At 40.9% G+C, this 26,226-nt stretch overlaps 1 pseudogene; it reads left to right on the top strand.

The window, feature by feature from the left end:
- Positions 1-12,282: 12,282 nt before the first annotated feature.
- Positions 12,283-21,729, top strand: LOC143838887 (5-aminolevulinate synthase, non-specific, mitochondrial pseudogene; annotated as a pseudogene).
- Positions 21,730-26,226: the final 4,497 nt, after the last annotated feature.

Below are 26,226 nucleotides of genomic sequence, written 5' to 3'. Positions count from 1 at the left end.
ACCAGTTCAAGGGAATCCACTACTTATACAAGCACCAAATCTACACCCAAGTTAATGAATTTTGCCTAGGATTGTGGACAGTAGCAAAAAAAAAAATAGGCTTAGTGTTGCAATGTCATTACTTGCTTCTTTCAGCTGAAAATTAGAATATTTTATATTCTGTAAAATTAGAATATTCTATATTCTAATAGTAAATCCAGATATCTTTGGATACTTCAGTCCGGTGACTGGAGCTGGGAACAGGCAAGACAGATCTTTTTAGAACCTTGAAAAGGGTCTTTGGTTTGCAGAAATATGTGAAATCTCAAACAAAACACTGGGCAGCTTTAAAGAATATAATAATAATAAAAAGACAAAAGTAGCAGCTGTAGCATCACGCAATGGATTCCCTCAGTGGCACTTGCTAGGCACAGCATTCTAAGCTTAATTCTGTCAGTGCTGCTGGCAAAATTTAAATACAAAAAGAGTGCGGATGCCAGGCCTCAAGTGGGAGCTGAGGATCCCCTGGAATTATAACTCATCTCCAGACTAAAGAAATCAGTTCTCCATAGGGAAACTAGTGGCTTTATAAGGTACACTCCATAGCATTACACTCCATTGAGATCCCTCCGTGCCCCAAATCCCCACTTTAGGCTTCAAAGATTTCACTTGGCAGCTGCCTGTTCATCCGCATTCTCAGTCAGAGTGGCAGTAGAAAGATTCCCCGAGAAGGTCAGAAAGCCTCCCACACTTCTATCATTCCACTGAATGTGTAAAACAGTCTCATTCAAGAGGCCATTTTAAGGAAGGGAGAGATATTAGAACCACAGTAAATTGGAACAGTCCTGTATAACACTTTTATAATGAAATAGGATCATAAACCACTGCAATGATCATTGTAGATATCACCTGCTTTTACTGTGTTATACTTTGAATTTACTTTCTATATTGTTGATGTATTTAGATAATTTCCCTCCATGCTTCTCTATTTCTCTATCCATCCTGTTTCAGTGTTAATTCATTGCTTTATGCTGACTCAATATATCTCTTGTAATCCTCCTGGAGTTTCTCAAAGACAGGCAGAATAGAAATAAAATGAATAAAATTCATTATCTGACAGGTAGGAACAGAAGAGGACTTGACATCATGTGGGAGCTGCTGTTGTCCACTGTAAAAGTGATAAGACTATCCTGTTCTGGACACCAAATATTCTTTCTGCTGGCTTTCAGTCAGTGGCATATCTATAGTATTTGGTGCCCAGGGCAGGTGGGTGGGCTGGGGATTGATGATATGGGAGGTCAGGTCTTGGTGACATGGGAGCCGACGCAGGCAGGGCTTGGTGACATGGGGGTGGGGGCATGCCCAGGTGGGCTCTGCAGATGGCAAAGCACATGCCCAGCTGCCTTGTCCCCCTGCCAAAAGGTACTTGCAAGCCTTATGCTACTACCCTCCTACCCAACTGACCCCCTTGAGCTTTGCATTGCCTCGCATCTACTGGCAGTGTGAGGTAGGCACCTAAGGTCACAGTGATAGGCTGCCAGGAAGGCACATGGGGAGGGAGGGGTATGTTGTGAGCAACGGGGGTGGCTCTGCTACAGGAATGCTCCTGAGCATGGGCAGGATATGTGGATAGGGAGAGGCTTTGACTCTGTGGTGCAGGTTGCTGGGCTGTCCTTTTCAGGAGCTTGCTGGAGGGCAGTGACCTGCCAGGTCAACCGAGAATGATGAACAGTGACAGATCGGTGCTGAATCTGGCCTGTGAGGCAAAGCTCTCAGGGTCCTTCTGGTGATGAGGAGATTTGCATGGCATCTCCCATTGAGTGGAACCCATAGCAGGTGCCCTGACTGCCATACCCTAGATATTCCATTGCTTTCAGTGTTTTGAAGTGACTGACAGACAGAAGGCAGTTACATGTCTTCAGACTGTTGAGTAAAGAGAACCAAAATGGAGGCTTGATGGCTACAAAAGAAAAGGTGAAACTGAAAATGTGGTTTCTTAAAGTAGAAAGATGGTTGAGGTACTCCCCAATTTCTAAGATATGGAGTATTTTTCCTTTGGAAGCTTCCTTTGCTTGAAAAGAAATAAACAGTCTAAGTAAATATGACTGGGAATTCTGTGACTGAAGCTCCCAATCATTTTTCTTTGCAAATGCAAATCATTTTTCTTTGCATTCAGCCCTGATTCAGCAAGGAACCATGGGATAAGGCAATTGGAGTTTCATTTTCCCCACTGTGCCGTTGTGCTGATTTGAAATGGCCCCCAAAGCAGTTATTTGCACCACTGAGGAAAGCAAAACTGTAGGTTGCAGAAGGTTGCAGCTCGGCAGAGCTATATGGGGTGGGGCAATGAAGTAGAATGACAGCATTGAAATGAACTCTTCTTATGCTAAGCGCACCTGAGCGTCAACGAAGGGGCCTTTGCTGCCGCGGGTCCGGAGCGCCGGAAAAGGACGCTATGGGGAACTTGGGACTACAAGTCCCAGCATCCTTAGCGGCAGGTGACAGGGCATCGGCGGCAAGGGTGGGGGCTAGGGCCAGGCTCCTATATAAGGAGCAGAGCAAGTGGGCCCAACCTCTTTTCCCGCTCCGTGCCTGAGTGAAAGCCCACCCACCCTCCCTTGTGTTATGAGTTTTATGGTTGAGGATGTGTCCTCGGGTTATGTAACAAAGATGTAAGCAAATGAGAATAAAGAAGATGGAATTTTATATATTAAAACAAAAAAGGAAAGAAATTGTTTATTGAATGAAGTTGTTCATGGTGTGGAATTTGTTTGTCACAGCTGGCGGTTGGGGGCCTGGAAGCAGGTTTTTGCAGTGGATGCCAAGCTTGCGCGCTGGCATCCCTAGAGGATGGGGGTCCCTTAAGGGGCTGTGTGGATGTGGAGCCTGTTTTGTGAGCTCACATTTCTGGGTAGCAAGCAAACCCAGCAGAGGCAAAAGACGCCTGGCGGGTTTGCATCTAGTGGCTACCTCCCACGGTTTTCTGCAGGTCGTATGTCCGGGAATAAGCAGGCACACTGGCCAAAAATTCCCGTTGAAGGAGACCTGCAGAATAAATGGGGCTGCCTTGTGGTTGGCTGACCACAAGAAGGCACATTTGCTTCCAGGCTGATGCCACTCTCTGTTAATACACGGCTGTGGCCATTTATATGCCAAAGAATGGGTGTGTAGTGTCCTTTAATAGGTGCGACGATATAGGACCCTGCAAAGCAAAGACCTAAGCTAAATTGTGGCTAGTTTTTTGCAGGCAGCATAGTATTAAAATAGCACATATTTTAAAAATCTAACATTAAAGTGAAAAATATTACAATGTTTAAAACAGGCAATAATCTAATATTGACTATTGCCTATTTTAAACACAATATTTTTCATACTATATATATGGAAGTAAGAAATAGAACAGAAATACAATTGCGAAATACAAAAGGCATGTTTTAGAGTTAATTACTTTTAAAGTCTTGCTTGCATTATATGTCTATTTTAAGTTGGTGATGCCATCCACTGTTATCAGGGCAACAAAATTAAAATAAAGCCAAGGAGTAAAAAACACATTCCTGCCATATCCCTCCATCTCACAATCCTTTATCAAAAAAATTAACTTAAAAAAATCACACATTCACCACATATAACCACCTATAAAAAGCTGACAGGGCCTTCTTACACTGCTGATTTTATTTTTCAGCACCAGCATGGAAAGTGCTACTTGAAAAGGTATAATGATTAACAAAGGCTTCTGCAATACTCTTTCCTGAGGGGGGAATGCTCTGTAATATTCTCAACGCAAGGTTTTGCCTCTCTGCCATGAGCTAGTGGATATTACACAGCCAGCTTGATGTCATGGTTAGGAGCTGCTGCTTCTAATTTGGTGAGCTAGGTTTGATTCCCTACTCCTCCACATGCAGCCAACTCCATGGCCTTGGTCACAGTCCTGATAGAGCTATTCTCACAGAGCAGTCCTGTCAGAGCTCTCTCAGCCTCACCTACCTCACAGGGCATCTATTGTGGGGAAAGGAAGACAAGGATATTGTAAGCTGCTTTGAGACTCCTTTGGACAGTGAAAAGTGGGGTATAAAACCAACTTTTCTTCTTCTTCTTCTTCTTCCTCTTCAATATAAACACAGCTATGACAAACTAATACACTGAATTATGCATCTTTGTCTACAGCATGTCTTGAAGTTCTAACATAAGGTATTAAAAATTGTCCAGGATATTAATGTCCCTTTCAGTGCAACGACACTGTCTCAAAAACACTATAGTATGGAGGCTTAATGGACATAGAAAAAGTTGGGCGTGAGTTGAATTGGAACTGGGCGGAACTGTATTTCAGTGGTTCTACTCTTAGTTGACTTAAATGTTTCCAGAAGCTGGTGTTGAAGCACTTCTGCCTTCCCCCATGGCATTTAATCTATTGAGTCCCACAGAGTTCCATCATGTCCCCCCTGCATGAAACTGTTAGGAAAGATCATCAGGTGCCACTAATATGTGGATGGCATCCAACACTACTTCTCCTAAGCAGCTAAGTGAGGATGGTTTGTGGAAGTCCTGAAAAGGTACCTGGAGAAGGTGATCAGTAAACTGATTCTCAATCCAGACAAGACTGAGGTGCTGCTGGTCACTGACAAAGTTGCGTTGAGCAGGGGGTTGGACTAGATGGCCTTTATGGCCCCTTCCAACTCTATGATTCTATGATTCTAAAGGTGCCTTGGGACTGCAGAACAAACCTGTCTTGGAAGAGGTTGCACTCTTCTTGAAGGAACAGGTTTATAGCTTGGGAGTATTGCTGGATCCTTATCTCCTTAGTGGCATGCAGTGCCTTTTATAAGCTTCGTCTGATATGCTGACTACAGCTTTTCCTGGAAAACCATGATCTGGTCACTGTGACCCATGCTTTGATTACATCCAGTTTAGATTACTATAGTGTACTTAATTTGAGCCTTCCTTTGAAATTTGTCTGGAAACGTCGTCTCATCCAAAATGCAGCAGTCACGCTACTGTCAGGGGATCATATCACCCCGGACCTGAAAGATCTGCTTGGCTGCTTACTTGTTTCTGAGCACAGTTTAAGTACTCAGCTAGGGGCTAGGATACTTGAGGGACTATGTAGACTGTTCAGAATGTTTCTCAGCCAGATGTTGATTGGACCAGGACATGCTTAGTTTCAGGAAAGCTACTGTATCAATAGTCTCCTGTGGCTATCCTGGGATATCTATGATTCTGTGTCCCATTGCTTGTTGCTTTGAAGTGGCATTTAAGACCCCCAACCATTAGAAATAGAGTGCTGATCCTGGCAACATATGGTCTGCACAAACTGTTCCTTGTTTACCAAAAGTTCCAGTCCTTCATTTCTTTTCTTCACTGAGCCAGTCTTCTAAAATAATTGAAGGTAATTTGGCACATGCAATTTTAACTGCCAGATTCTGAATTAGTATTTTTACTAGCTTATTTTATAAACAATCAGGCAAGATATGCTACACATTTGTCATATTTTACGTTGCTCCCCATAATGATGCATAGTTTTGGCTCTTGCCACATATATATGATTGCATATTTAACATAAACATAAAAATCATCATAAATTTGAAATGTAGAAGTTTAAAGACACATTTTCATCCCTTTACTGTAATGTTCTTCATTTATGTCTTGTAACTCATCCACCCACACAAAAACATTTCACATAATTGCACATTTTAATTAAATAAATGATTTGAAAGACTACGAACCCTGAAAATTTATAAAGAAGCAATTAATAATTGAGTATGGAGCAAAGAAATGCCTTTACTCCTCCTTTAGGATGCTGCATTTGAATTGTAAAACTGTGGGGTTAAAGGACACCTCCCATGCTATGATTAAAAGTCTAAAGATCAAATCAGTTATATCTATCGTTCTGCTCTCTGTGTGGCATAATTTCCCAAAGATTTGTATAATTTTTACAAGCTATTCAAAGACTGTCAGTAGACTGTATGTCTCCCGTTTTAACAACTTGCATTGGGAAGGGAATTGGAAGAAATATTAGCTACACATTACAACTAGCAGCTTGTCCAAAGATCAAGGATCTAGAATGCATGCAGATAATTCAATCCTAGCTACTTTTTATCAGAGATGGACTACTCTATATATCTTTCAGAGGAGAAGTTTATGAGGTTCCTTAATAACTTCTCCAGTAGTGCAGGACCTTATCATGTAAATTATTCTATGAATCTTCATCCTTAATATACAGAAAAGTCTGTTAACTGAGCACAAGAAGGAGGAGTAATGATACTTTCACCAGCTCTCTTACCTGTAAATGCAGCAATTACCTGCATTTTATCCTTGACCTTTGTGCTTGTTAGTCCATGAATATTAGTATGATTGTAGAGCATCTCACTTCAGAATGAAATATAACTCCAAGGTTTCAGTGGTCTCAGGCAATACTCTCTGTGTTGGGGTACAACTTTTATTTTGTTTTTTAAGATGAGATATAGTGCTCATCTTTTGCAATCAAATCTTGATAGTCCTGAAGCAATTCAACACAGAAAATTAAAAATACTTAAAACCCGTATATACCCAATGTATGGTTGGAGTAGTTTTATATTTGTCAGATGATAAACTATATGGCACTATATCATCTTTTTATCTTCTGTTATTCAGATCGCTCAGACATATCTTTTGCCATATGCATTATTTATGTAGGCTGCAAGATCATAAATAAGAGCGGGAAATAATATGAATACTGTGTTAACATTGAGTTCTTTTTGAAAATGCACTCGCTAGAAAATTCAAGCACCAGGCTCTTTTGCATTACATTGATTCTGTACAAGAGACCAATAAATCTTGTTCTGTATAGGATTAAATTTATCTGGGATGTGGGAACAAACTTGATAAAGCTCTAAGAATGTGGGCTGCCTTTGTAAGATTATGGTGATATATTATTTTGAGCAGGCCCAGTACCAATTTTTAGCATCCTAGGTTAGGAAAACTTTGGGACTTGCTCTCCATCTAATTCTGGCACACTTGGGTACTTGCATATGTGGATGAAAAATATTCTTTGCAATGACAGGATTTGGTCCATCCATTTTTTAGTTACCTGGAGACATAGGGCGGGAACCCTCAGATAGCAACTCTGGGTACCCTCTGGCCTCAACCAAATGCCTGGTGTAAGAGCTCCATCTTGCAGGCCCTGCAGAACCTTGGTAGTTCCATCAGGGCCCTTAGCAATTCCAGGAACTCATTCCACCAGGTCGATGCCAGGCAAGTATCCTCAGTGCCTGGGACAACCAGTAGATTCATACCTACAGAGCGAAGCACCCTATGGGGGGCATAAGTAGATAAGCAGTCCTTCAGATAGGCTGGACCCAAGTCAGATATGGCCTTAAAGGTCAAAACCAGCCCCTTAAACTTGATCAAGAAACAGACAGGTTACCAGTGCAGTTGACTCAGCATGGGCTGGATATGGACCCCCCAAGGTGTTCTAGTGAGGACCCTCACAGCCGTGGTTTGTACCAGCTGCAGCTTCTGGATCAAGGATGAAGGCCCGCGTAGAGTGAGTTACAGAAGTCTAACCTGGATGTGACCATTGCATGGATCACATAGGCCAGGTGTTCCGGGGACAGGTAGGGTGCTAGTAGCCATGCTTGGCACAGATGAAAAAATACCGTGTGGGCTACATTTATGATCTGGGCCTCCATGGAAAGGGAGGCATTGAAGATCACACACAAATTCCTGGCAGCTGGTGCAAGTGTTAATGCACCCCATCCAGGTATGGGAAGTACGCTGCCTGATCCTACCCCTTTCTACCCAGCCACAGGATCTCTATTTTGGAGGGGTTGAGTTTCAGGGAATAACTTGTGGATAAAAAAACTTTCTTCCTGCAACAAATGTCTCTAAGTCATAATGTTCATAGTGACATTTCATGAGGATTTTCAACATGATAGCACTAAATATTCCGATTCCTTGATGCTGTTCTTTAAAATGTTGTGTTAAAGAGAAATTGTTGTTTCTGCATCTAATTCGAGACCTATGTTCAACAATACAAGTTCTTACAGTTCTGGTAGTGTGACCCATGTACCATTTATCAGAGAGAGAACATATGATCGCATAAACCACATTGCAAGATTGGCAACTAGCAAAAAATTGGCACAGACAGTTTGAAATTAACATTGTGTTTTTCTATCAACTTAGTGGTGTATATTAGATTACAGATTCTGCAATATTGACATGGAAAGATACCAACTACTCCCTGTTTAGGAGACTGTTTAAGAGCCTCTACTTTCAAATCTGATGTAACTAACCAATCTTTGTTGGTCCTCGTGCATTTCCAGGCTATTGGGGGTGGATTTTGGCAACCAGGTAGAGAAGGTGAATGCCAATTTTTCAGAACTTTCTCCTTGGCAAAGAAGGCAGGTTTTTGAACCAACTGCTGGGGAACTGCTCTGAACCTAATTGGGTTGGTTGGAAGGAAATATTTACTAATACTGATAATAATTCCTCCAAGTGTACCATCAGAAGTAGTTGTCAGGGCCCTAAAGAACAATAGATTTGTGTGTGCACAACTTACATCCTTCTCTTATTCCGAGGTCTTTACAGTCAAATGTCTTGTTTCTTGGTTAAACACCTGCTAATGCTACCTCTAAGTGGCCTGCTGATATGCGCTTGAGTTGCTCTTTCTTCTGCATTGGCTTGGCCTATTCTTAGGCATAATATGGTACAGGAAAGCTTCTGACTGTCTGGATGAAAGATTAGTAACTTGTTTGGTGGCTTGAAAACATGTCGTCTCATCTATTTGAAAAGACTGAATAGCCAGCTAGAAAGCTTGACCAGAATTGGGACTATTCAATATTGCACTACTTTTGACAATGTCTAATCAGTATTTGAAGGCTCAGGTGACTCATATACATTATAATGCTCCTTTTTGTTGTTTAAGAAGCTTGAATAGATAAATATTTTCATCTCCTTTAACTGAAATGCACAAGAGCAATATAAAATACAGTCTTGTTGTACTGTCTGAAGAAATCAGAATACATTGTTGCCTTGTTGTAATTAAAAATGGACAAAGACCATGCATCTTTCCTCTAACACACTAGTTACACAATGTATCAGTCACACAATGTATCTTTCATACCCTTAAAATAATAAACATTAGCTCATGTATACATATGACTCTCATTAATGTCAGTGGAATGAGATTAATATTGATGTTTCTTAGAAGATTCAAGCGAACATTATCAGTAACCGAACAATGTTTGGTTTTATTGAAATATTTACAATGAAATAAGATAATATCAGCATAATCCCTTATTTATTTAGCCTCTGAACTATAACTGGTAATAGATCAGTGTTGCAGTGATGTTTCTTCTTAGTACTAGCTTTGGTCCACTTCAGTATTGTCATGGCCACTGATGCCTCCTTTGTTGCTATTACAGCATTTTATACTATTAAATGTCATCTGTAGCCGACTCCGTTTTTCTTCAATTTATATGAAACTGAGACTCAAATAATGTTGGAAAATACTGTTGTATAGGAAAATGGATATTTAGAAATGGGGAAATGTTGAGGAAATACTCATAGGTGTGTAAGTTTGCAGGAGAAAAATACTTACAATAGTGGCATTCAAGTGAATCAGCAAACATACAAAACTAATAAGGCTTGCAAGCTAAAATTTTCCTCTGCCCAGAAACACTCCCCCCCCCCATCAACCTGCTGCCCATCCAGAGCCTGTTCTTCCTACCATCCAAGGAGCAGGCCACCAGGGGTGACCCATTGGCCCACTGATGCTGGGTGGAGGAACAGGAGCCTAATAAGATGCCCACAGTGAGGGAGATGGTGATAGTGAGGACAGCCCTCAATGAGATTTGGAAGCAGCAGGTACAGTGACAAAGCAGAATGGGGTCTGCTCCCAGTCAGCTGATGAGCAGCCAAGCTCCAAGTCAGCTGGAGCCAGTCAGCAGGCCAGTCCCACCATCAGTGAGGGGGTCAGCCAGGGACAAGTCTTTGGTAGCTTCACCTTTGGAATGCCCTCTCCCAATAAACTCACCTGGTGGATACTTTATTTTCTTTTAGGTGCCAGACTAAAAGATAAAACACTCAGACTTTAAAGTAAGGAGGCTGGTTTATCTGAGTACAGTTTGAAAGACTGTGCATAAAAGCTAGCAGATCTGGCTTGATCATATCATGCTCGTTGGCATAGCTAGTTAGACTGAATATCAAAGGATTAATTCAAGCAGCTAATACTTTCACTTCTTCTTGAAAAATAATCAAAATGCCAATGTTTCCTTTTCTCCAGTGAAGAAACCATCACTTTAGTACAATCAGTGTACCATGAATTTTACTGTGTGAAATCAAATTATGCATGACATCTTTGAAGCACGCACCAAGTTATCCATCTAGGAAAGCAGCTCACTATTCTCATCCATAAAACTGTTCTTGATGCAAGTGAAATATTGTTAAATAATGTCTTTAATATGAAATTCTTCCCAAGCATGTGCAGCTAACACTCCTCCAGTATTTGGTGATGAGAATCACTTCCATCACCTTCAATGGATCCTGTGGGATGAGTCTACCAAAGGAAGGGCAGGACTCAGAAACGGATTTAGGAAAGCTTCCCTCAGAATGCCGCATGGACTGTCACATGGGCATAAATACATCAAACTATCTTATACTGAGTCCATTCATTGGTCCATCAAGGTCCATATTGTCTACTCAGATTAGCACCAAATCTCCAGAGTCTCAGACAGAGATCTTTTACATCACAGAGTAGCCAATCTTTTAAACTAGAGAGTCCAAGGACTGATCCTGGGGACTTTTGCATGTCAAACAGTACACTATTAGAAGGGTTATGAAGAATATCCTACAGGGGGCATTGGACGAGATTGTTATTTAGCATTATTAGATTAGGAACTTCCTGATATTTTTCAAATATTTTCCTTCTAAGGCCTGATAGGCTCTTTGGAGACTTCCTTGTCCTTTGAGCAGACTTCCTCCCTACTTGCCTCCACAACAAACTGAATGCCCAACAGTAGGTTTCTGTTCTCTTTCCATACAAAGTCGCTTCTCTTCATAATAAAACTATTTTATTCTTGAAGTAGCTTGTCGCTCCTCCCCTCTTTGCAAATTTAAAACTCTGCAAACAAGACAATTTAAATTCTTTGATCTGCCACCTTATGGGTTACTATCCACAGTTTGTTCTCATACTATTGGTACTTAAATTTCTAGTAACGATGTGGTGGTAGTGGTGGTAGAGAAGCAGCATCTTTATCTTTTAGGAGGTTTACTTGTTTGCTATAATGAGGACAAGTTTGTTTTTTAATTACTATTATGCATCACTAGTCTTATTGACAAGCATGATTTTGGAGTTAATTTAATTTGGTAGTGATGGCCTCTAGGTTTAAACCACAACAACAAAGCACAAGTCATGCAGTCTTGTTTCACACACTGAGGGCTGCCATGTTGATGAATGTGTACACTACTACATTAAGCACAAATTACCTGCTTTTGAAAAAGGTCACATTATTCACTCAGGGTGACAAATGAATCAAGCTTCCACAGGTTTATTTCTGAATGATTTTGATGTAGTAATTAATATCAGTGGGAAGAGGCAGATGCAGATTTTTACCACTTGTTTTTGTTTGGTTAAATCTTTGATATAGTCATGGTGATAATTCGATTTGTGACCAGAGTGTTTTCATGAAGGGGAAGAAAATGGTCACCCGGACAAAGAAGGATTGAACAGTAGCAGACTTAACAAGGCTGTGTAGATTTTACTTTAAATAATCTTATGCTGAGGGACACAAAATTCTATACAAGGAAAAAGTGAAAGTTATGCAAACTGAACAAATTCACAATTTAAAAAAATAATGTGATCTGCATTTTTATTCTATCCTGCATTATTCAGAAGAAGAAGAAAAGTTGGTTCTTATATGCTGCTTTTCTCTACCCGAAGGAGGCTCAAAGCGGCTTACAGTCACCTTCCCTTTCCTCTCCCCACAACAGCCACCCTGCGAGGTGGGTGAGGGCTGAGAGAGGGTGGTATAGCGGTTTGCTCTTAACTGTACTGTGAACTGTAATCTGAAGAGCTGAGTTTGATTCTCCACTTCTCCTCCACATGAAGCCTGCTTGGGCCACCCAGTGTTCTCTCAGAACTCTCTTAGCTCCAGCTATCTCACAAGGTTCCTGTTGTGGTAGGGAAAAGAAGGGAAGCCACTTTAAGATTCTTAGGGTAGAGAAATGTGGGGTATACAAACCAACTCCTTCTCCTTCTCTTCTTCTCCTTCTTTTTCTTCTCTCAAATCAATTGTACTACTGTGCCTCATTCCTTTGACTGTACGCTAAATGCATCCTGAGACGTGCCAGGTTTCAGCATCACTCGTACAGGCCCAGGTTTCATGTGCAGCTGCTGAATCATCAAAGAATTCCTCTTCCTCTCACACTGGTCAGATATGCAGTTTTACTAGATTGTCCTTAGGGTGTCTGCCAATTTGCTTGTTGATTTTTTTTTTTTGCATTCTCGCTGCCAATCCCCTTGTTGGAACTCAATCAATTAGCAAAAAATCAAGCTCAATTAAATGCCTACTCTAAATGAAATCACAGAGCAGGAGAAGAAAAGGTTCTAGAAAGGGAAGGTGAAGGTAGAAAGCAGCAATGATAGCAGACTGCATGAGAAAGGCAGAGCATAGTTAAATATGCATCTCTTATCCATTCAGTGGTTGCATGGAGATTACACAACTGGGTTCTGGAAAGTGAGGATGAAGACACCATTTAGGGCAGGAACTGGGCTCATGTTTCATTGTCCCCTTGGCTTTTCTTGTCTTCCCTGTAACATCTTCTGCCTTTAGATGTCTCCAATGTCTTGCTCCTCTCTACATATAATCACTTTTCTACTTGTTGAGCTCTACTTTCGATGGGTACCAGTCTTGTTAAAAGAAAGACTAACTATTTAGCCCCTTCAGTTTTCCCTCTTGTGACTACTAGTACAGATGAATAGATTTGCTTGCTCATTTTGTTATTATTCAGAAATTTGACTCTCGCTGTTCCACCTCTCATTCATTCTCATTTGATTGGAATGATCTCTCTTAAAAAGGGTTTTAGAATTGAAGCATGAATGGTAGCTAAAAGCAGCAGGGTAACCTGAAGAATTGGGGCCTTTTCGCACAAGGACCAATGTTGCCAATTGGTCCCGCAAAGCGGAAACGCTATTTTTAAAAGTGCAATCTCGGCATTACGCATACCTGCTTTTTTAGTGGAATCCAGTAGCATTTCATTTGTTTCCCACAGATTTCCGGTCTCGCAAAAATCGCTAGACAGGAAACTATTTTTTCTGTGCTTTGTCCCGCCCCTGGCCGTCAATCAAATGTACAGCCAATGGGTGGTTGTTATCATGCCCCGGGAAAGCCCCTTTGCCTTTAAGAACAGGTTTAAAAAACCTGTTGCAACGAATATGCCTTGGTTCTTCCTAACGTAGAGACCCATCTAGCTGGCAGCTGGTGTGTGAGCTGGCGATTCATTGTTACCACGCTCCCCCCGAGTGAAAAGAAAAATCCCCCCCTGCACGGGTGCAATTTTCAGCCAAAAATAAAGGGAACTTGCAAACGGGGCTGTGTTGTGCTTGGGGACTTAGGGGAGCTTTAAAGCATTTCTGTGGAGGGACTGTAGCCGGAGAAGCCTCACTGGGTGAATGAAGGCTCGCTGGTTCGTTGCTTTCTGCTCGCTCCAAAAAAAAAAAATGGCGATCGCTTCACCGGAAGTTCAGAGGAGAGAGCCAGGGGGAGGGACTTGGCTGGAACCGCAACAATGGGAACATACGGGTCTTTTTCACTAGTGTTGCAGATTGTTTGCAAGAGTGTAGCGCTTTTCGAAGGGCGAATCCACTTTTCTGGATTTCCCTTTAAGCGCTACAACGAAGCGCTTTTTGCGGATCGGTTTCAGGAGTGTTGCAGATTGTCAACGACACTGTGCATAACGGCAAAACTGTAGCAATTTCAATTAGTAACCATTGTGCTATTTTGGACGAATGCTACTACTACTACTAAATAGTATACCATATATACTCGCATATAAGAAGACCTGCATATTAGCTGAGGCACCTAATTCTACCACAAAATCTGGGCAAACTTATTGACTTGCATATAAGCCGAGGGTGGGAAATGCAGCAGCTACTGGTAAATTAACATTAATTGAGGCATCAGTAGGTTAAATGTTTTTGAATATTTAAAAAAAAAACAGTAAACTAGCTCTGTAAGTGCAAAAGAGGGCCAGCAAACCAGAGCAGAACAACAGTACCCAAAGTTTGAAACTTATTACAACAAGTACAACAGCTACCAAACTGGAAGAATGGACAACTCTAACTGCAGTGCCCCCCCCCACCCAGAACAAAACACTGAAATAAAGAACTGTAAAAATCAACTTTTAAAAGAAACACAACCCCAAGAAGAAAAGACAAACAATGCTGCCCCTCAGATAAAAGAAGAAACACTAGGAGAAAGAAACAGTAAATCCCAAAGCACTGCAAAGCCTCTTGGAGACCAGTTCTGCCTTGAGCATCTAGCCTCGCACTCCTGTGTCTTTCTTGTAAGGCAATGTGCTGCTCCCTACGACATTGCTCTTTAGGCTCAGGAGACAAGGGTGGGGAGCCAGTTGCTGCCAAGACTTCTGCAACAGGGTGGCTATCTAAAGGCTAGAGGCGCTGGGTGCTTGTGTCTGGTTGGGGTTCAGATTCTGAGCTGGGTTCCCTAGGCAGTTCTGGGACTTCTGAGGCTATGTTTGTTGACAGTGGCTGAAGTTCAGGGGCTGATCCTGGCAAGCCTCTCAGATCTTCCTTGGAGTCAGACAGGGTTGCAGTTGGGCCTGACAGTGGATGAAATAATATCACAACATTTGTTGACATTAATTACATGTTGTATATTGTTATATGTCACAGGATAGGGGGTGTTGGAAGAACTAGCTGTTTCTGTAATGGGTCTTTCTCCCTAATACAATTCCATAAACAGTTGTGACATGAGAAGCCTAGATGTTCACATCTTGCCTTACCCAGAAATAGCTTCTTCTTCCTTCAATTGGTGAAGACCAAAGTCATCAGAACTTATATCAAGATAGCCTGACCAGGTAAATACCTGCAAGCATAAAATATTTTTTAGTAACTTCACGATACTAGGCTATCTATGTTCCAACTAGTGAAAAGGTAGAATTATTTCAGGCCTGCATGAAAAGATGAAATCCCCATTGCATCCTATCCTTCTTTGATCATGGAACATAACAGTATATGCCATTTTATGGTCATTAAAATAAGGCAGGGATAAAATTATAATCTATTAATAATTCTAATTGTATCTTTAATGAATAGAAACAGAAAAAACTCATAAATATTAAACAGCACATTATTTCATATACCAATATGAAATGCCTTTTAGGTGAAAAGTATGCAGATTTAGAACATAATAATCCTCTTGCTTTCTTGTCCCTCAACAAAGCTGTCCTTGGCTGTAAATCACCATGACCATGCGATTAGAATAAAAGCCTATCAGAAATGGAATGGAAATGTGTTTGTACTGTCATGAGCAGAAAAAAGTGTATAATTTTATTTCTATTGCTTTTAAAGGATGACTAAACCATAAAGAAATATCATTTTAATTTTACTCTTATGACTAAATATCTGCTAAACTGCACTTGTCACAATGAACCTCTTAATAGATTTTGCACTATAAATACTATCAGGATTCTGTCTTCTGCAGTGTTTGTTGCACAGTGTAAGTACCAAGATGAAAGGTTTATGTACAGTCACCACAAACAACTCTTCTCTGCTTATGCAAAGTTAAAAAAAAATCCCTGCAACCATGAGAGAATGAAAAGCACCCTTGTGTTGAAATATGCGTTTCTTTCTGAATGTAGGATTCAAGTGGTTGTTTCATGTTAAATAGCTTTGTTCTGGCACCCCCTCCCACATGAGGATCCAAGACAACTATATTAGTCTAACTAATATTATTTATTTAAATATCTGACCTACCCATTGTTTATTAGAATAAGCTACCTATCCAAGAGTTCATTAGGAAGCTGACTATGGCTGACTTTTATGGACAAGCATCCCTTGCCTCCCAACTGGCCAGTGCTTCTGCCCATTTATATCCATCTGCACATGTAGTATGTAGCAAGAGATGCCAAGTCATGCACCCCTCCACAATGTTGTCCCTGCTAGCTGTTTTCTTTATAGGAGCAGTTTTTTTATTTTAAGAGAATACACAGGAAATACTACATATTATTATATAATACAAACCTATTATTTAAAAAAAGAAATGTTGATAAAGCGTACATCTTATTCTTATACATCACCTTAAGGTTATAAAGCATTATCCCTGTAGTTAACAAATAGATCATTTCCACACAAGGAATCTACCCCTGGACATACCCCTTCAAATGTTGGCAGCTTTTAGAACCCCCTCCACATGACATCACCTGCATCCTGAGGTTGTCAAGGAGGTAGGTCAAGCTTTGGCCATTTTTAACTCACGATGAGGGAAATCGCCAAAACTGGATTTACCACTCTCAGTCATGCATCCCATCAGTGAGCAGCCAGAGGCAAGCCCATATGGAGGGGGAAAGGCATGATAGTCTCTTTAGCATTGTCTTGCCCTCACACACTGCTCCCCCCTCCACCTGCTGCTCCAAGTATTTTTTTAATGGCACAGTCTGACCACAGAAGTAAAATATATTGTCAAAGGTAAAATAAAATCTTTAAAGTGTTCATGGTCTTTTTGGGATCAGGCAGGCAAAACACAGCCCCTTTTCTGTTTTTTGGAGGTGAGAAATGAGCTGGGAAATGGGGGTGGGCGGGTGATCGAGCAGCCTTCTCCTGATCATACAGGGTCTGAGCGCTTTGTTTTTAAGCCAACCATATATGTGCTTCATTTACCACGTCCAGCCTTCTCACAACTCATGCAGACAAAAACAGTCCCATTTGTGTATTCTGGAGGTGGGAAATGAGCTGAGAAAGAGAGGGGCCTGGTGATCAAGCATCCTTCTCCTGATCATATAGTGGTCTGAGCACTTTGTTTTTAAGCCAACCATTAACACAAAATGACTCTTTGGGCTCCAGGGACAATGTTCAGCAACTCAGAAATCCCCCCAGACAGAAATAAAGTCCAAAATAGCAAGAACCCCAACACGGGGGGCGGATGCTGTATCGTTCTGGTGTTTCTCCATAGCAATATGCCTGTGTTGATTTTTATTAAAAATGCATCTGTGTTGTGGCATTATCGCATAGCAATGCAGAAGTGCCTTGAATAAATTCAGGGCTGGTGGGGGGGAGGGGGGGGGAGAAAGTTTCAGTCAATGAAAGAACTGCTGTGCTGTGATGGTGGCTTGCTGTGATTGGCAAGCCAAGGAGTGGAAGGGAAAGTTTGTTTTGCTTTCCCTTGCCTCCCTCGTCAGGAGGCAAAAAGCCATGATGGGGTAGAGGGAAAATGCAGGAGAGGTCTCCTGCAAGGAGGGCTGAAAATGCAAGGCTTACTATCCTGCGTTTGCAAGAAAGAAGCCACTCATGTTTTACCCCTCTGTGCAGAAATGGTTATACAGTTTGAAAATCACTTTTCTTCTTAAATTTTACTGTTCAGTATAATCTAATATTGACCACCATTGTCTTCTGAATTGCAATGTTGATTTGTTATGTATCAAATATGAAAGTTTTGCCATTTTCCCATATGCCACTAATTTATTTAACCAATCCATAATATTTGGTGCTGATTAATAAATTTACCCAAGTATGTTCTTTTCTTCTTTCTTAACAATCTGCCATTTCCCTGTTTTCCACTTTATTCTCACAAGTTAGATTGTCTATTTACTTTCTTGAACTTAAATCAAGATGAACATTTATTCAAGAAATTAACAGAAAGAGTAAAGGACTCAATCCTTCTCTACACTTAAATGTTATCCACCCCTACTAACTTTGGAATTATGCTGTTCAACTCCAAGGGTGCTCCTTCCTAGTGTTCCCTGCTTTAAGGCATGTAATGGCTTCCAGACACATCTTCCATCTCACCAATTGCCTGATAATTCATTTATTATAGATCAGATTTATATTCCACTATTGAGATTTGAGGTAACTTACATCAAAGTAAAATACAATTTAATATGCAGTCTTAAAGGCAATAAGAATATATAACATAATTTAAAACTAGAGAGATACATTTCTTGTTGAACAGCAGAAAAATAATCTTGTGAAAACCATATAGGAATCACAAGACATGCACAATGACTAATTAAAAGCCTGTTGGAAGAGCTCAGGAGCTCCAGAAGTTAATAAGGTCCCATAGAGCAAGTGCGTTCACCACAGAGAAGACCCTGGCTCTGGTAAAAGAGAGATGAGCAACTCGAGGGCTAGGCAATACCAAAACTTTTTGCAGTAAGGAATAAAAGGGCATGAGAGATCACAGTGGGAGAGATGGTCCTTCAGTTGATCTCAGACTATTTAGGGCCTTAATGGCTCAGACCAACATCTTTAATTTGACCCACAAGCTATTATGAATCCATATAGTTGCCTCAGTATTAGCTGTATATGCATAGAACATGATGCTCTGAACAAAAGCCTATCAGCTGCATTGGATAACCTGAAGCTTCAAGGACAGTCCTGTGTAGAACAAATTAGAATTACTCTGGCTAGTTCTGACTGGGACATAAAGGGGCCAGTTGATGGAGGCCAGCTGGCAAAGATAGAAAAATACATACCTTACCACTTTGAACATGTGTTTGTCCAATGGAAGAGAGGCATCAAGATATACCAGGCTCTTCATGGAGCTCATCATTGGCAGCCTTCCCCAGCCACCTGATGGCTGTCTTTGATTAATTCAGCTTTATTTATTATTTAAATTCAGGGCATATCACAACACAAATCATATAAAATTCTAAAATATAATATAAAATCGCATATGAATTAAAACTTCCAGATAAATTAACTCTACTATTGCCCATAAAAATTCCAATCATGGGATTTCAGGAGCATTTATTTATTATTATTTATTTATTTTATCTATATACTGCCCTAGACCTCCCTTAAGAGTATAGTTTGGCAGGTCCAGGCAGATCCATGAGATCAGATGTTAATTGTTAGTCCTCAAACAGAGGTCTGGCAGCTTTGTCTTACGAGGCTTGTGGAACTGTCTGAGGCCCCACAGGGCTCTGATCTCATTTGGTAGACCATTCTACCAGACTGGAGCCAGGGCCAAGAAGGACGCCAAACAGCTGATACTTACAGAACCTCTGTGCCCTTTAAATGCCTCCCCATGCCTTTGTTGACAGTGCTGCCTGCAAAGGCATAGGAAGACATTTAAACAATGTGGCACCAACCAACGGATACTGACAGATGCACAGTTGGCCCAAGGCATCTTATAACGAGATACAAACAATAGAATACAATCTCAACAAGATCCCTTCAATTAATCCTCAATAATAAAAAATAATATTACAATCTAACAACCCAACAATCCAACAGATGGTGAAACAACATTATTTCCCTATTCCAGTTGGTAGATCACATACCCCAACTGCACCTACTTTCTGCTATAGCCAAGAAGATCTAATCACAGTGCATTCCACTAAGCGGGACCTCCAGTTTGTAAATCCCAGGACAGCTCTCCTTCCCAGCCTCAACCAAAACCCTGGTGGAACAGCTCTGTCTTACAGCCTCTGGGGAACTTTGATAACTTCGTCAGGTCCTGTAGTGCTCCCAGGAATTCATTCCACCATGCTGGAGCCAGGGCCGAAAAAGCCCTGGCTCTGGTTGAGGCTAGGCGGATGTCCCAGGGGCCCAGGACAGCCAGCAGATTCATACCCACAGAGCGAGGTGCTCTGGGTGGGGCACAAGAAGATAAGTGGTCCCACAGATAGGTAGGACCCAGGCCACATATAGCCTTAAAGGTTATAACCAAAACCCTGAACTTGACCCAGAAGCAAAATGATAACCAGTGCAGTTGTTGTAGCACTGGATGAAGAAGAAGAAGTTGGTTCTTATATGCCACTTTTCCCTACCCGAAGGAGGCTCAAAGCGGCTTACAGTCGCCTCTCCTTTCCTCTCCCCACAACAGACACCCTGCATCCTAAAGCATCCAAGAAAAGTGTGTATCCAACCTTTGTTTGAAGACTGCCAGTGAGGGCGAGCTCACCACCTCCTTAGGCAGCCTATTCCACTGCTGAACTACTCTGACGGTGAAAATTTTTTTCCTGATATCTAGCCTATATCGTTGTACTTGAAGTTTAAACCCATTACTGTGTGTCCCCTCCTCTGCAGCCAACAGAAACAGCATCCTGCCTTCCTCCAAGTGACAACCTTTCAAATACTTAAAGAGGGCTATCATGTCCCCTCTCAACCTCCTTTTCTCCACGCTGAACATTCTACTTTCCAATATGACCAGTTCTTTGAGAAGAAAACTGCTGAGAAGAAAAAGGATCACACATACCGAGTGTTCAAAACCGTGAACCGAAGGGCCCAAATTTTTCTCATGGCGGATGACTATTTGGATTCCCATACTAGCAAAAAGGCCGTGTCTGTCTGGTGCAGCAATAATTACCTTGGGATGAGTCTTCACCCTCGAGTGTGTGGAGTTGTAATGGAAACACTTAAGTGACATGATGCAGGAACTGGAGGCATCAGGAACATTTGGGGCACCAGTAAATTCCATGTTAATCTTGAACAAGAATTGGCTGATATCCATGGAAAAGATGCTGCTCTGTTGTTCTCTTCTTGCTTTGTAGCTAATGATTCAACACTCTTCACATTAGCTAAAATGTTGCCAGGTTGTGAAATCTACTCAGATGCAGGAAACCATGCTTCCATGACTCAGGCGATTCGAAACAGCAGGGTGCCAAAGCACATATTTCGCCATAATGATGTTGGTCATCTCCGAGAACTATTGAGAAAATCAAATCCATCTACTCCTAAAATTGTTGCTTTTGAAACTGTTCATTCAATGGATTGTGCTGTCTGTCCATTGGAAGAGCTTTGTGACGTAGCTCATGAACATGGGGCAATTACCTTTGTTGATGAAGTACATGCTGTCGGACTTTATGGTGTTCAAGGTGGTGGCATTGGTGACAGAGATGGTGTGATGCATAAAATGGATATTATCTCTGGAACACTAGGTAAAGCATTTGGCTGTTTGGGGGGCTACATTGCAAGTACAAGTTCTCTGATAGACACTGTGCGTTCCTATGCCACTGGCTTCATTTTTACCACTTCCTTGCCACCCATGCTCCTATCCGGTGCGCTAGAATCTCTGAAGATTCTAAAAAGTGGGGAGGGACAAATTCTTCACCGCCAACATCAACGCAATGTGAAACTCATGAGACAAATGTTGATGGATGCTGAATTTCCCGTTGTGCACTGTCCCAGTCACATCATTCCAATCAGGGTTGCAGATGCTGCTAAAAATACTGAGATCTGTGACAAAATGATGAGCCAGCATAGCATCTATGTCCAACAATAAACTACCCAACTGTCCCACGTGGAGAAGAGCTACTATGTATTGCCCCCACCCCTCATCACACCCCACAGATGATGAATTATTTTATCAATATTTTACTAGCCACTTGGAAGCTGGTGGGCCTAGAGCTGAAGCCCCATTCCTCAGCGGAATACAACTTCGGTAGGAGACCCTTGCACTTTGAAGTGATGAGTGAAAGGGAAAGGTCCTACTTCAGTGGAATGAGCAAACTTTTTTCTGTCACTGCCTGAAGCCAACTATAACCGCCTTCTATGTCTACAGCTCTAGTATTCAGCTGTTCACTGTATTCTGTTACTGGCATACCTCTTGAGACTGTTGCATGGATCACCATGGCCAAGTGTTCTGAGGATAGAAAGGGTGCTAGTAGCCACACTTGACAAAGGTAGAAAAATGCTGTCCAGGCGACATTAGTGATCTGAACCTCCATGGAAAGATCAAAGATCACCCCCAAGTTCCTGGCTGCAGATGCAGGTGTTAATTGCATAGTGAGATTTTGATTGAACCAATGACAATGTGGAAAAAGAGTTCACTCTTTCCTCCTGCTCTTTTCCTGATTAAAATCTCTTGTGCACTTCCCAAAGAGTTCTTTAAAAAGCGAGGCAAATAATCACTGGAGAGACAGTGAATATAGTTTGGAAAGTAGTACAGGAGGATATGGTGAATTTCTCTTCCCCAGCATCTGATGAAAATTGGAGCTGATTTTAAATAGAAATATTCATCCAGGCCCAATCTTGCACATGTTGTATAGTTCAGCATGAGGTTAAATGGAGGAGTGCAAGTCCAGTAATTAAAGGCTATTTGTAGATCAGCCCACCTCAAGAAGTGGACAGGATTTTCTCCAAGTGTGCTTGCCTTTAAAGCCATGAGTACACTAAAAAGCAGCCAGATAAGGGCTGATGTGATTAAAGAGTCATGGAGTGGCTCGTTTCAAAGGTCCAGATCTGCTTATCTTGGATGGAATGGAATTAACATTTGCAGAGTAAGTGAAGAGCTTGGAGGGTACTCACAAACAGTTGTATTGATTACCAGTTTGTTTCTAAGTTCAGTTCAAGGTACTGGTTATTACCTTTCATGATCTAAGACCCACATGTCCCCAACTGCCAACTTCTGCCTGCTGGATGTTCTCCCATTTAAGGTGTCCTGATTGGCATCTACTGAATCTATTCTTATAGCTCTTGCCTTATAGAAGGGTCCCCTGAGTTGGTGAAAGGAGTTGCTAGAAATGTTCCCTAGAAATGTTTTAGGAGATGCTACAAGGACATTATTTCCTGGGATTTAATAATGTTATGCCTACTGGCATTTTTTCCCCAGTGGGGTTTTAATTTGTGATTTCTCAGCCAATTTGAGCCTCGTGAAAAAGTGAGATATAAATGTTTTAATAATTGAATATGATAGCTATAACTGAGCTGTTATAATAGTTCAGATCTTACCTTGCAGAAGAATACATGGCTTATTCAGTTAGATCTTTGTACACATTTCACTTAACAGTTGTTCAAAGTGTCTCCCACTGACATCAATAATTAATATTCTATAATGCTAATTCAAATTGAAAGACAAATGAGTCTTTGAGTTGTCTTAACCCTTGAGAACACAGGGGGTATTGACATTTGGGGACTGCAGGTTGGGACAGACAAGATAAATCTTTCTACCAACCTGAGAAAAGCTCTATGTTTGCATAAACATCTGAAATTTTAAATTCACACAGTGGGGGCTAAAACCTCACAAAATAATAGAGGCAGCACATGAAGCTTTAAGAAACAAATGCCTTCAATGACCATTGCTAGGAAATCATAACATTGTTGCCAGCCATCCACCCTTGGACCAGGGCAAATTCATATGGTTCACAACAAAATGGTGAACCAAGATGGTTCACAACAAAAACTGAAACGATAAGACATCAGATGCATAGAACAATTATCAATAGCAGTTAACTCCTAAATAAATGAGTTTGCAACTTTAATTACAAATAAGTCTGGAAGCAGTAAAAAAAAAGTTTGTTCCATGGATTTCAGGGGAACTTAGTAATGCGTAGTTAGAACTGTATTGGGACCCCAGGATATCCACTTGCACACTGCAGTACTTGAATGCACACATGTGTATGGATCAAAATAATTGTTTTCAGATTATTAAAATTTTACTCAGTGAGCATCAGAAAAGGTGTTTCCTAAAGACAGCTGTGTTTATTCAAAAATTACAATAGAATAAGATTGATAAACAACAATCTACCAACAATAATGATTTCAAATTCTTTCTCCTATGGGTTAATGATGTGACTGTATGCTTGATTTCCCCCCCCCTTTTTCCTGAACTATCATACAAAATATAAATTCTAATTTACATCTCCAATTAATTAGGCAAAAAGCTGTTTCTTTACATCAGATTTCATTAAGAAATGTCACCCTGTAGCTTACCTAATTTTATAGGCATTTTGGAAGACTGTATACTGCAAAGTGTGTTACTTGAATATAATTTTCCTCCCATGCAGTTGCTAAGCAACAAGAGTTCATAATATTTTCTGTTGACCACAAACATGCATCTATGTGGTCACAGAAAGAAAAACAAATTTTTCCATGTTGGGAGTACACAAATGTTTATTTTCATTCAACTGGTCTTACAAACAGAAGTAATTCATTTGAAAAATGATAAACTAATATTTTATTATCCTTTCGTTCCTTCTGCATAATTTTCTTTCTGTAAACATAGCAGTGTGAACATTAATATGCTTACTGGATATATAAAAAGGTTTATAAATTAATGAACACTGATGATTTGGTACAGGTTCACTGGACTTTCCGTAATATTATATCTATGGAAAGGTTATATCAATATTTTTTGAGGAGAGAAGAAGGATTCAGAGAAAGACTGAGGGTGGGAATTAAATGCCATCATAGGGAAGGTTTGATGTTTAAGTATACAAGCTATACATTTATAGCTATCTATAAATTGCACAAATGGAAATGTTTATAAAATATACAAAATTTAGAAGAAGGGTGCAGAGCCTTAGGGATGGGGTGGAATACATGGACTGGCGATACCATGTGGCTACATAATGTTGTCAGGGGGGCTATTTTCTTCCAATGCATTACTGGAAGAATTTGCAAGGACATCTCCATCGCATTATGTCTGGCTAAACTGTGTATAGCAAAAAGCACTTGACAGACTGCCATTACCTTTTGGTTTCTTCCCTGCAGAAGGACAGCTATGACAAAAATCCTGGTGTCTTTATCTGGAGGAAGTTCAGTTAGCAGTTGACTTACATAATAATAATGATGCATAGGCACACCTAGGTTAAAATCAGATATAATATGACACCAGGACTTGGGATTTGCTGCCAGAGTGTTGAGATGTCACAGGCTTAGACTGCTTTAAAAGGAAATTAGAGAGATTCATGGTGGCTACTTGCCATGGTGACTAAAGAAGTAAACCTCTGTATACCTTGTCCTAGGAGACAACATCAAACGAAGTTCTTAGCCTCTATGCACTGTTGTTGTACCTCCAGTTAGGTTACTGTGTAAGATAGGATGCTGTACTAGATGGATCACTGGTCATATCTTACAGATTCTACTTATGTTCTCACAGATGGGCATGCTACCCTGCCCTATCTCAGCTGTGATATATATAATACATATAAAATTAACTCCCATCTATTCAGGAAACCCTTCTAGGGCCATCAAGAAGTCTCACGCTTTCCCGAAACCCTGGTTGAGAAAACATGGCCTAGAGTGACAGGCTGCTCCAAGCAATTTGATGGGGTATCATCAGCTGAGCAGAGAGACTTTAGAGTTCAATGATGAGGAGTATAATTCATTTAGAATTCAGCCCTGACTGACAGCAGTTTAACACGGACAGAAGAACTGGGGGAAGTTGGCAAGGATAATTGGGCAAGTAGATGACGACTCCCATTTAGGCCAACAAATGCTTTATGTCCTGCCCATTTAAAAGGATGTTGTTAAGTGATATTATCTACATTAGTACCATAAAAGGCTTCAGCAGTCCATTTTTACATATTAACAATCTATTAAAGGGACATAACATTTTCTTGCAGGTCTTTTGGCAACCCTATTCTTTCCTCAGCCTACCTCACAGAGAGTTAGAATAATAGAATCATAGAGTTGGACAGGACCCCCAGAGCCATCTAAACCAACCTCCTGCAGAATGCAGTAAATTAACAATTACCTGCCCATAAACAGTGACTCTAATTCCATGCCCAGATGATTCCCCCTCCCTAATGACAGAATCCCAGGCCAGTCTTGCATGGAGGAAATTCACCTCCCGACCCCAAAGTGGCTATCACCTGGGCATGCAAGAAAGGGCCAGAAGAGCCAAACATCAACACAATGCCTTCTGCCCACTCACAACCTACCTAATTTCACAGAATCAGGTGTCTGATAACAGAGCCTGCATTGTGGTGAGTATAGTGCTGGTATACAAGCCTTCTACCAACCTTTAAGGTGAATTCCTTAAAACGTATAATTCATCCATGAATAAGGTGACCACATTTTAACATTGGTAAAGCGGGGCACCATTGACCGGGGGGGGGGGGGTTCTTGATAAAAAAATTAGTCTATATGGAGCAACAAAAAGTTTCATAGAACTCATAGGATCCAAAAATAGTATTGTAAGTACAATTTGCCAGGTGCCCCCAGATGTCCCTCCAAAAGTGGGTCAATCTGGTCACCTTATCAATGAGGGGCATGGGAATTATAAAATAAGAAACTTCTTCTTTTAGAATTTTGCTTGCTTCTGGGCCTCACATCAAGAAGTTGTTAGAAACAAAATTAAACCCTGTGTT

Source organism: Paroedura picta, chromosome 5, assembly GCF_049243985.1.
Source record: "Paroedura picta isolate Pp20150507F chromosome 5, Ppicta_v3.0, whole genome shotgun sequence".
NCBI lineage: Eukaryota > Metazoa > Chordata > Lepidosauria > Squamata > Gekkonidae > Paroedura > Paroedura picta.
The sequence above is the reverse complement of the archived record's forward strand: the minus strand, read 5'-3'. Positions and strand labels throughout refer to the sequence as shown.